The sequence below is a fragment of the Meleagris gallopavo genome, chromosome 3, assembly GCF_905368555.1.
Source record: "Meleagris gallopavo chromosome 3, MGAL_WU_HG_1.1, whole genome shotgun sequence".
Classification (NCBI taxonomy): Eukaryota; Metazoa; Chordata; class Aves; order Galliformes; family Phasianidae; genus Meleagris; species Meleagris gallopavo.
In genome coordinates, this window is record NC_139406.1 from 37,366,417 (window position 1) to 37,378,643 (window position 12,227).

Genomic DNA, 12,227 nt, shown 5'->3' on the forward strand with positions numbered 1-12,227 from the left:
GATGTACAGAGCCCGGCCATCAGAATGAAGAGGTCTGTGCAGAGAGCTGCTTCACCACACCCAGGGCTGTTAGAGTAGGGAGGGGCATATGGGGGACACCAGGACATCTCAGTGGCAGCCAGCAACAGAGGTACCTCACAGAAATCCTGTGGACTTGTAAATGCCTTTGAAGAAGGCGATGGCAACATTCGAGCCCGGGAAAATAGCTGACGCTGAATAGAGTGAAGCCTGCTTTGTGCCTTAACAAAAGTGGGCAATAGAGAGAGGCTGACATGAAACAAGTCAGTCTGCAGCAGGCTCTAAGGTGAGCATCATTAGCAAAGGGGAAAAATGATTAGCAGTAAAAAGCGAGACATTAAAAAGAGATTTAAAAGGAGAGCTGGAGGGAGCTGAGGAATGGAGGGCGCTTTATTTGTATCTGAGGAAAATAAAAGAGATTCCTCGCAGACACATTTGAATTCTCTCTGCTGCTTTTGCACACAGAAGTGTTATGAATATTTACCTTTCTCGTGGTTAGGGGAAGTATAAATTCTTTGGCACCACCACTGAAACATAGAGCAGTTTCTCCTGCCTGTATGGAGAGCATTTGTAAGACATCATGAGCTGAGAGCAATCCAGACATCGCCTCTCTTGTAGACAGGTGCCCCCTCGCTCACCTGCTGGTATGTGGGGTGCCCAGGGCTGCTGGAATGCATTGCTCTGGGCCATGTTCATCCGATTAGGCTTTAGGTAAGGCACCTTGGCAGGACTCAGTTCTCACATGACAAGCCACAATTTGTAGGCTCTCATGAACACATTTGACAGCGTCACCTGGCAACTCAGAGTCTTTGTCCTGAGATGGGGATGGGGCATAATCACACAGGGCTTCCTTCTCTGGACTTTTGGTGAGATTTAGTGGCATTATCCTAGGGATGAGGAAGGGGACGTTTGTTTCTAGTGCTAGGGGGCTTTTTAAACATGTCTTTTAGATTACAGATCTATTCATGTTACCGAATTTTACCAAAACCAGTGTAAGGGACTAGCCCAATGCTGGAGGACCCATGCCTTGTTGTGCAATGCTGCTGGAAGAAGGCAGTCCACAGGCACAGCTGTGATGTACAGGGATGCTTGCCAGAGCCCAGACTGGTGCACAACATCCCAGAGCAGGCAGAAATTCCTGTGATTCATCTGCACTTCCTCTGTGTTTCACGTATGTACCAGAGAGGCTGTCTGCATTGGTTCCGACAGGAAGGATCACACTTTTGAGCCACATAAATGGTTACTCTTTCCTGGGGGATAGAAATGGTGTGCAGATTCTCTCCTTGAGCTTTTTGTGAGATTTTATCTCACAGTGGGATTTGGGCTCTTGGGTGACCACAAGAGGTTGGCAGTGCTGGTGGGAGGCGGCCACCACATCCCAGCCCGGCAGCACAGAGCCCCATGGGCTAGTGCTGTTCCTCCTGCTCTCCCTACTGCCCAGGAGATGCCATCCATCACTGCTGGTGCCCAGCCTTTAAAAAGGGTCATTGATGTCCTGGTGACCTCAAACGGCATTTGCATTCTAGCATAACCCCTGTGCCAAGCGCTAGGACCAGCAGCAAGGGCTCTGTTTCAGTCTGTGGACAGAAATAAAGAAAGCCAGAGGGCTGTTTCCCACCCCTGCTCTTCCACCCATTTTCCCCCTGCTCCTCAGGCCAATGGCTCATCAAACTCCCTGGGCAGTTGGTGCTTCCAATTCTGAACATTGGAATTCCTGAATCTTGCCCTAATCCATCACACCAGCACAAGCCTTTGGAGGTTCTCAGTAAAATACTAAGGGAAAGAAATATGGAAATGCAATTTTGATACACTGACGAAAGAAAATGAGTGCTGATTATGAGAGCTGTCAGCTCCATCCTTCTCTCATCTTGTGGTGTCTGTGTGAATAGAGAAATCAAATTAAAAATGCCTGAATGTGTGCAGGAGCTGAAAGGGGAACACACTGATCTACAGATAAGGTCAGGCACAGGCCTTCCAGTTTTTGAGGGGGGGAAAGCTTCAAATGCATGCACATGAGGGAGCAAGCATTTCCAACAGTGGCAAAAAGGAGACCCCCTTTTCAAAGCTAGACGACAAAACCCAGCTGCCTCAAGCTTAAGCAGCACAACCTTGGGTGAATCTGCAAACCAGCAGCCCCAAACAGCGCCTTGCAAGGAGAGACAGGACAGGAGAAGCAACAAAGCGTCAGCCGAGCAAATACAGACTGTGCCTGCATGAGGTGCCCGCAGTTCATGAAGGCCTCCTGGAAGGCGCTGTGGTGGGGCTGAGCCCTGGGATGCAGGGAGCAGCAGGGCCATGGCTGCCCCTCTGAACCAGCCAATTCCCTTAAGGGAATTGAGAATACCACCTGCATGGATGTTAAAATTCCCCCAACTTCTCCATTCAGCTCCTTTGTCTCCCGAGCGTTCAGACTACAGAAGTATTAAAATACCATTTTCTCTCAGTGTCCCTTGTTATTTTTGCATTTCATCTTGAGGCCCATCTCTGCTACTTAAAGGGAAGAAGTAGGCTTTTGACTGGAATAATGACAATTTGGTAGCCATCACTTTGCTCTGTTATGGATCTATGCTTTTTTCTGATATACATGAATTCAAAGGCTGGTGCTTAGATCTCAGGCAGGATAAAGCCAATGTTTGCTTCAGAAGAATTTTCTTAGGGAAGAGGCCTTTTTTTTGTAATCACAGAATGATATATTGGTCTCAGGTTATAAAAAGAGTTTTATATTTAAAAAGCTCTCTCTGAGATATGTGCTCCTTTTACTCAGCCATAAGCTAAGCAAAACAGAGAGAGAAAGAGAGGGAAAATGAATTAGCTTGAACTTTTACTGAGATAAATATGGCCTGATCTTTTAAGTTCAGTTCATCCAAGCAATCTCGCTGAAATCAGTGGGGTTTCCTCCACGTACTTGGAAGCAGACCTTGGCTCCATATGGCTTAGCAATAAAAACTACTTTCAGCGCATGAACTAAAGGTGGTTGTGACTCGGTGGGACTCAGCACAACACCTGACATCCAGGATCTCCATCGCTATCTCCCATGGGGTGGCACCACGATGGGGTGCCCTGCACAGCCCCTGTCCCTCAGCTGCACGCATTCCTGGTGCTGCCCACGGTTGAAAACCGCTCAGCCAGGCTGCTGGAGCTGTGCTGAGCAGGAGGTGCAGGGGAATGAGCGCAGGGCAGTGGCTTGCCTCTCTCTGCCTACCCTCAGCTCCAAACGATTCTTTGTATGGGTTTCAGATCATCTGCTTTATGCAGGCATTGGAAACTAGCGGGAAAGCTGAAGCCTCATTGTGACTGGAAGCTAATGTAGTCTACATGCAGCAGACATCTAGTATGATGTTATTTATTCCCATAGATCTGTTTATTTTGTTTTCAATTTAGCAAACCCTGTGACACATTCCCAAAGGTGCCTTGTTGTACAATGCGTTGCACGCAGTAAGATATTCAGCCTAATTCACTCTTTGTTTTGTTTCAGTTCGGCTGCATGAGGGCACAAACGCGTCTGTGTTTTATATCTTCTCCTGTGACTGATGTTGCAGACTATTGCCATAGGGTTTTGTGAAATGGGATCTTAGTTAATCTAGGGCATTGTCTTTGTAGTGCTAAATTCTTATTTGCAAACATAATGTTCTGGCATCTATGCAACAGGGGAACATTAGCAATTTTTTTTTTTTTTTTTTTAGCGTAGAAGAGACTGTATGTATGTATGTGTTTTTAATAAAGTTCTATTCTAAAGCTTTTTCTCCCTATTCTGCATTTGATCTGAGGCATTTATAACATGTTGCATTGTGTCACATTGATGTCTTTAGCCAGTCAAGCCAAATATTCATAAATCCCATGTGCCCAAACAGAAAATGTACAATGCTAAGGATAAAAGTACCTGATATTTTTTAAAGCACTCACATAAAAAGTCAATTCTAGCCTCTAAGCATACAGACTGACACACACACATGCACAGTCACAGGAAAGGTTTTGAAAAAGTGATCTGCTCGTAGCTTTTCTACAGCCTGGAAGGATGGTATCGCTTAGAAACCTATGGCTTTTCTCTGCACTTTGTTGAAAGCTCTCATGTTTTCATTTTTCTTTCATTTCAGGAACATGTTGTTATTCAGCATGCTGGGGACCTGCACTGAGGTACTGCTGCAGAATCAGGATTTTCAAATTGGATGCTACTATACAACTGTGCTGCAGATAAAATTTGATGTAAACAGGATCTGGAAGAGATTTGATGAGATAGTGAAAAAATGAAGATGGAATACAGATTCATTAATAAAACAGCCCGTGGCTACTGAACATAAAGCCTGATTGATCACAATTACTGTAGTTAATAACAGGAAAACCAGACATCAGAGGACAGACACAAGGAAAAGTCGGTCTGACTTCAGAACCAAGCCTCACGCATTTACTGGGTGACAAATACATAAATCCAGCTCTTGTTTGCAATGGCCGTGTTTCCCCAACAGCATTTAGAGCGGTTTAATTTTCACTTCAGCAAGTTTTCAGAAGGATTATCCAAAGGTCTTGCATGGAAACCTGCTCCAATGAAGAAAACAGACCTCCTGCACATGCTCCCTAGTGTGCACACATTGGTTTCTGGCACAACAGAACCAGGCTCTTCACTTGCCCTTAACACCCACCGTGTGCTGTGCAAGCAGCTGAGCCCCCAGTACCCAGTCTGCAGGCACACTGAGGGCATTCATGGTGAGATACACCCAAGGCTTTTAATTTTTGAGCTCACAGTTGAAGGGACATTTTTGGTTCCTGTTCAGTAAGAAGGCCCAGCAAACAAGGACAAAGAAGGAGGATAAATCCAGCACCTAGAGCTGAAGGGCAGGCTGATAACAACTCCCACTGTCTTAGTTTTTTCACTACCGAGTCTTGGAGTCAAATACCAACAGGCTATGAGAACAAAGGGGTTGGGTTATCTTCTGCTGGCTCTCATAGGCATGTCGCATATTTGAAGACAGACACATTTGACTCCTGCTCCTTGGCAGCACACACTTGCCCAGGCCATCGATCTACCCCAGACCATGTCACAGCTCAGCATGATACAGTTTCTATATCAGAGAGGTCCATAGGTAGGATTACTGGGTATATGCTGAGCCAGGTCCTGCCAGAACCAGCCATTTACCTGCAGCAATGAGAAAATTGGGAGAAAATAATAATAAAAAGAGGATAAGAGGTCTAGCAGCTCTCCCAAGTCACTCAGCATCTCTCTGATGGATCCAACCTCCCAGCTATCAGACAAATGCTCCTGAAAATTCCTGCTTCCACTTACTCTAAACATTTGCATTACCTGCTGTCTCTCAATTTTCTTGTCAAAGCTCACAATATGGATTTAAGGCAGGAATCTGAGCAGCAACACCGCAGATAGTGCCAAAAGCCAAAGGAAGGCAGTAACACTGGTGTTTTGGACTCATCCCTTTGGGTTTCCTGTCATCTGCCATCCCCACCTGACTGCTGCCAGCCAACAGTGCCACCACCTTTTGTACAATGTGCCACAGCAGCCTCAGCCCCTCTGCTCCCTAGCACTGGGCTGGGGACATGCCTTCCTCTAGATGAGCTCTCAGGTGTAAACACAGCCCCAGTCTTCCCTTCACTATGACTCCTTCCCAACCTTGAAAAAAAGCAGAATAACACAGCTGATGGTGTTCTTTTCAAATTCATAGCCACCAAGGCTTACATATTTCAAGGAAAAAAAAAAAAGAGCAAGGCCAAAAGGATGGCCAGATGTCCCTAGCAAGGGAAATATCCTCCTGGAGCTGGGCATCTGTATTTCACAGCTACCAAACACCAGCAGTCACCACCATATGCTGAGCAGGAAACATAAACCTGTTCCATCTTCCCAGTGACAGAGGAACGCATTGGCAGACTGAAGAAGCTTAGCAGCAGTTGAGGATAAGTCCTAAAAGTCTTTCAGCATATGACATGTGCTTGCAAAGACCTCATTTTCAGCAGAAATAATTCTCTTCCTTCCTATGGTGCCCCTCCATCCTACCTGAATGAGATGCACCTTCTCTGTGTCTATCTTCCCTTGTGGGAATTTGGAGATGTAAGAAGCTCATTCCTGACCTAGAGATCCCCGTTAGTTGGTTTCACAGAGCACTCAAACTGTTGTGAGCATTGCTTAATGAAAGTAAAATCTAGTCAGTCCATAAAGAACTGCTCTTGGCCGGCTCCCATCACAAGGCCTCAGCCAGGACTGTGTGAATGGCCTTTGGGACTACCACGTTCCTCTGCACACATGGGCAAAAGAAGCTTATTTATTCTGAATTCCTCTGGCAATTTGTGATGTTTCACACCAGAGCTGATACGTGGTAAGGGAGAAGGTTTGGCAGGACCTAGTGGAAGTCACAATGTACACTCCTTACTGTGCTGAACTTCCCCTGCTTGGTTCCCCAACTCAGCTCCTCCGATCACAAGCAGCCACCTCCAGAGCAGAAGCAAGCCTCCCCAGCAGCTCCTCACATATAGGGCCCGAAGCTCTTCTTCAAGGCTGCACACAGTCCTCATGCAGCATGTTCTCAGAAAACACTGGGAAAGGCCCTCACACCATGATGCCCCACATAGTGTATGCCAGTTGAACCATGTTTCTTTCCTTGATTGCACCGAGTTTTCATTCACTTCTAATTGAGACCTCCCATCATGCTGTAAAGATTTGCAACACCTACTGCACTCATGCTGTCAACCGTGCTCCCCCAGTGTCCTGATCGCTTTACTTGTGGGATTGGCAAGGTCAATCTGATAGCCAGTGGATTAATGTGCACCTGGATGCTGGAGTAGGGCTCAGAGCCGTGTCCTCTGTCCAAAGGCTTTCTCTTCTCACACTTAAGATTGTCCCCATTTATCTATATGTTTGCACGATGGCGTACACAGTAGTTCTTCAAAAGGCCTTTCAGTTTGACATAAAGACATTCATTGGCCTTAATAGCCTTAGTTATTTTGATTTTATTTAAAACTCAGCTCCAAGAGCCTGAACTGAAGCATCTATAACCTAACCCACTATTTTGAAACCTACTTTACACAAAGGGCAGCAGCATTTCTTGCTGTCCTTGTGGGCTCTGCTCAGACAATACATGCCTTTCTTGATGACCATACAGTCTTCTCATTGGAGAACTTGCTACTGGACATCTTGTGTAACCAGCCTTTGGGCCAAGGAAATTCTATTGCTTCCTTTTTTCCTTGTGGCAGTCACAACAGCTACTTTATTATCTCTTTATCTCTTTTCCCTTCTGTTTTCTCCACTCCTTGTTTCTCTGCTCTTGTGGGTATAATTTTGTTATGTCTGAGTAGTCGTTGCTTTCAGTTCCAGTTCTGCTTTCAGAAATTCCTTACACAGCTCACTTCTAGCAGACTACGAATCAAAGGCCCTCCTACACTTGGATTTGCTCATACTTCTTTGTCTGACCAGATGTCCCCATGGTGACACTTAATTTACCCAAGGAGCTGGGTGACTTTCATTAATCTTTCTGTTTACCGCAGCGTGGATCTTGAAGCCCACGGCTACTTGAATAACAAGGGATGCAGCCTCAGTGGAGTTCACGAATCTATCACTCGTTCTTCTACTCCTTTCATATCCAGGTGGATCGCTCCCAAACATGATAAACTGTTGAGAGGAGTCCACAGACAGTGCCTCCCAGAAGCCTGAACGACCACATGATAAAGCCGCAAAAAGGAACGAGGATTCAAGATACCATCAGGAATCAGAGGTTGGGTGAGTATGGACCAAGAACCACTCCAGCATTAAGCTATTGCTCCCCAGCACCTTGATATTCTTACGAATTAGAAACTCCCAGAATCCAACAGCATTATTAATTACAACTTCTAAGGCAGGGCTACATGTCACAACTGGTCACTCAAAGTTGCCCTGACAAATGTTTCTGCCAGAGGATATGTTCCAAACACAGTCAGATGTCTGTTGCATTGTAGGACATACTCCTAGCCTCTGCACTAGTCAGTCATTACACTTCAATTGTATGAAGCATGCTGGATCAACCTGCCTCCCATGGATCTTCTCTCTTCTATTGTTATTCTGAAATCCTTTAAGCTATATTTGCATACAAGGAGTTGGCGGAATCTACTGGATAATATTCTTCCTACTCAAAAATTGTCTTCTGATGATGGTGAAAATCCCATTAAATTCTACCATTCTGAAAAAGAAATGTTTTAAATAACCACTGTTGTTTTTTTTTGTTTTTTTTTTTCTTTTTCTGATTAATGAAAGCCTGTCTTCCTTTGCTGGGTACAAAAAATATTGCAGATAGCAGAAAACAAGTAGTCCTTTAAAGAGGTACCTAACGTGCACATCCACAGAAGAAATTAGTTAGCCACTGGCTGAGGGCTTTCTATTATCTAATGCATAAAAGAATTTGTGTGGCTGTCCCTGTTACACACAAGCCAGATTCCCCAGTGGCCTGTGTTTGGTCTTGCATGCCTATTCCCGACATAGTTTTGCTTGCCATTCTTACAAAAGATAAACAGACATGCATGTGCTTATATATTTTCAAGAGTATATTTCCTCGTACTCTACAAGAGATTTCTTTTAATACCCTTTCATCATTTGCAATTGTGCCCTTGGAAGTTTTAGCAATATTTGTTTCAAATAAGTTTATTTTTGTGTGATTGACTGAAATCTCAAGCTGCAATTAAGAAAATTGCAGCAAGAACCATTAAAGGGATAGCGTCATTTTCTCTCCTTTCCACTAAAATGTCAGGTTTCAATGTCACTGCAAGATAACCCAATCGCGTGCTTGTACACCACTCACCGGGCTGGAGTAAGCATAAAACCGTCTGGAGAACTAATTACAAATGACTAAAAATAATGACACACGGCAGAAGGAAAATGAAAGGCTCTCGTCCTTATTACTTAACCGCCGAGGTGTGCGCGCACGGTAATGTGGGTTATTGTGGAGCAGTCTGTTTGGTAAATACACAAACATCCATCCCCACTTGTAGATTAGCCTGGGTCCCTCCCCCATCTCCCTCCATCTCTCTGCCCTTTCTTTCTCTCCAATTATAAACCAGCACCAGGTTTTCTCATCAGCCATCTCCATGTCTCCAAATGGCTTTTCAGTGTCAGGCCTATCAGGAAATTAACTCATCATGCAGTGACAGCTGCTAATTTTTTCCCCTTACATGTCAGATGGATCGCCTGCTGAAGCTAATAATGAATCACCAATCCCTGATTAGAAGGTGCTTCCGAAACATATAACTGCCATCTGAGCTAACTTTTTTCTTCATATAAAATGATATCACCCTAGAGGAGTAGAAAACGAATTGTATTCTTCAACAAGATGGAACAGGGGTAGGCTGTTTAAGTGGGCCGTGTGCTATCTTAAATTATGGGCTAATATTGCACAGTAAAATAAGTGAAAACTCACAGCTCTTTTTTATTTTGCCAAATGAATGACCTTTTTTTCCTGTTAGTTAATCCTCTCACCAGGACCAACTTTGTTTCAAATTTCAGGAGTGGCTTTTGTCTTCATCCCTTTCTTTTATTCTATTTACAGCTTTTGTGCTCCGGAAGTCAGCTGAGCAGGGAAGGGTGGAGAAGAGCCTCAGAAGCTGCTTACTGAGGCACGGCCTGCCCAGTGCAAGCTCTTGGCACTGCTCTGCCAGGAGTTCGAACCTGATGATCTTTCAGAGGGGCCTAACTTGCATTTCAGGCTCAGCTTTGGTTCAGAGTTGGCCTGAGGCACAACTTGAGCAGGCAAGGACATTTGCAGCGATGACACAGGCTGAGCCCGCTGTCCACAAAGATCACAAACATAACATCCCTGGTGTAACAGCTGCACTTATAAGCGACAGCAGCACTCACAGCACTGTGAGCAGCTCCCATGTGCATACCTTAGCACATCAGCTGTGGGCTCTGGCTCCTCTCCTGCCATAGCGTGGTGCAGCTGGTAGGCAGGCAGAGTGGAATGGAACTGTGGGCATTCTGTCTTTTGTTGGTAGTGTTTTTATTTGTTACAGTAAATATTTCGCTAAATATCACTTCCAGCTGTCTCTTATCTCCCATTTCTCCCAAAAGACAGAGCCTGAATTCAGAGGCCAGGAGACACTGCCTCAGGAGGTGCGCATATCTGATTCCTAAGAAACAGGGTGAAACCGCTTGCCAGAAACAGCTCTTTTTTCTGTTTTTCTTTTTTCCCCATTTATTTTTTTTCTTTGTTTTTTGCTGTTTTGGTGGAGTTTATTCTTTTTCATTCCTTGCATACTACTTCAGTATTTCCCAAATAAATACATTTTCGCCCATTTGGCATTGTTCACAGTATGATCTAAGCTTAATCAGAATGGACAGCAATGAGGAAAATAAAGCCAATGGCTCAGGCAGCCAGAATGTCAGAAGGCAATCAATTGGCGCAGGAATTCTTCACTCCCAACAGTTGCTTCCATTATCATGTGGTGCTTGATTTTTCTGAGAGCAAAGTCACAGAATCACAGGTTTGGGTTGGAAGGGACCACCCAGCCCCACCCCGTGCTGTGGGCAGGGCTGCCCCCCACCAGCTCAGCTGCCCAGGGCCCCATCCAACCTGGCCTTGAGTGCCTTCATGGACAGAGCACCACAGCTTTTCTAGGCAGCTGTGCCAGCATCTCACCTCTCTCTGGTAAAAGAAGTCAACTGAAGTTGTTCAAACTCAACAACACAACACACTTTTAGGAACTGAAAGTCTGCTTGGGAATGGCTGTACCCATCCCTCAACCCACCATGCAAATACTTCTACAAGGAGCTCTGCAGCCCACGACAATCTCCCCATCGTGCCGTATGCTTCACCAATCCAGTCCGCACCTATGCTGGGGCTTGGGTCTTCCTTAGCTGCTGCCCTGCCCCAAGCATCCCCCTCCTGCTCTGCAAATGGCAGGTCTGCGGGGTGACCCCGCTCATCTCCTTCTAGCTTGCTGTACCAGGAGCACAGGCATGGGAGAGAGGTGCACACTGGAGGGGAATTTCCAAAGCCCCAGGGTAGATCTGCTGCAGCTTGGACTTCTGTTGTGCCACAGATAGCATTTTAGCATGGAGTTGAGACAGTGCATGGAGTCCTTAAGCAGCCTGTCTGCACAGGAATGAATGTCATCCTTGATTTCTAATGTTACGTTTATAGGGCACTAGCAAGTTAACTTCAAAGTGCACATTAGAAGAAGGAGGGAAAAAAAAAAAAAAAAAGCACTAGAAAGAAATTAGCTCTCCTGATCAGGCTGCACTCAGAGAGAAGTATCGTTAACCTGAGCTTCCAGGTAATTATAACACACAGAAGGTTAGTGAATCCCTTCCAATACTCCCAAGCACAGGAACACCTATCACAGTTTTTTTTATGCAAAGGTCTGCTCTTTTCATTGTGCATACAATGTGATTGCTGGTTTGACACTGCAGGCTACACTGGTTTTATGAAGGATTAAATGCCACCTGAGACATATTTATCCTAAATAAATCACAAATGGTAAACTGCAGCATGTCAGTGTCAACACCCTGTACTGCAGCAGAAAGGTTAGCCATACAGGACTAAGCACAGCGAAGAATTAGCATCCAAACTGCAAGACCACAGGGCTACAGTTAACAGGAGGAATGATCAAGAAGAAATATTTCCACTGAAAAACATTCCGTTTTTTGAACATCTGTGAGAGTCTTGCAGAGGGCCATCATTTTGTAAAGGTCACCTTTTTCCTGATAACAAACGGGAGTTGATCCTGTCACTGTTTGCTGAAGACAGTGTTTAAGAGGAAGTGAGCAGCCTGTCACTTTTAAGAAAGATGAGCAAGTCAAACTCGCCTAATTATGAATCTCCACGTCTAACTTGAAATTTACTTTTTTGGGGGTCTGACAAAGACACAACCTCAATTCCTGGAAAATAATACAATTAAAAAAAAAGAAAAAAATCAGAGATGAAAAAACGGCAGGATCTTACAGCTCCAGAATGAAGCACCTTTTCTAAGCAGCTCGATCAGAAAACAGGCTTTCAAACTGTTCCTTCAAGAAGGAACTATTGTTTTGCCTCACCCCAACTTTCTTACAGTTGATAATTTTAAGATATCAAACATGATAGGAAACCCAGCTATCTCCACAGTCAGCATGGCGTGTATCCTAACCACTCACATGATGCAATATAAGCATGCATGAGGCACACGCAAAAATTAGGCTGTTATCTTTATCTATCTAGCTCGCTTGAGAAAGGAAAAGAGGAAATGCACAGACCTAACAGGCAGCGTTTTTT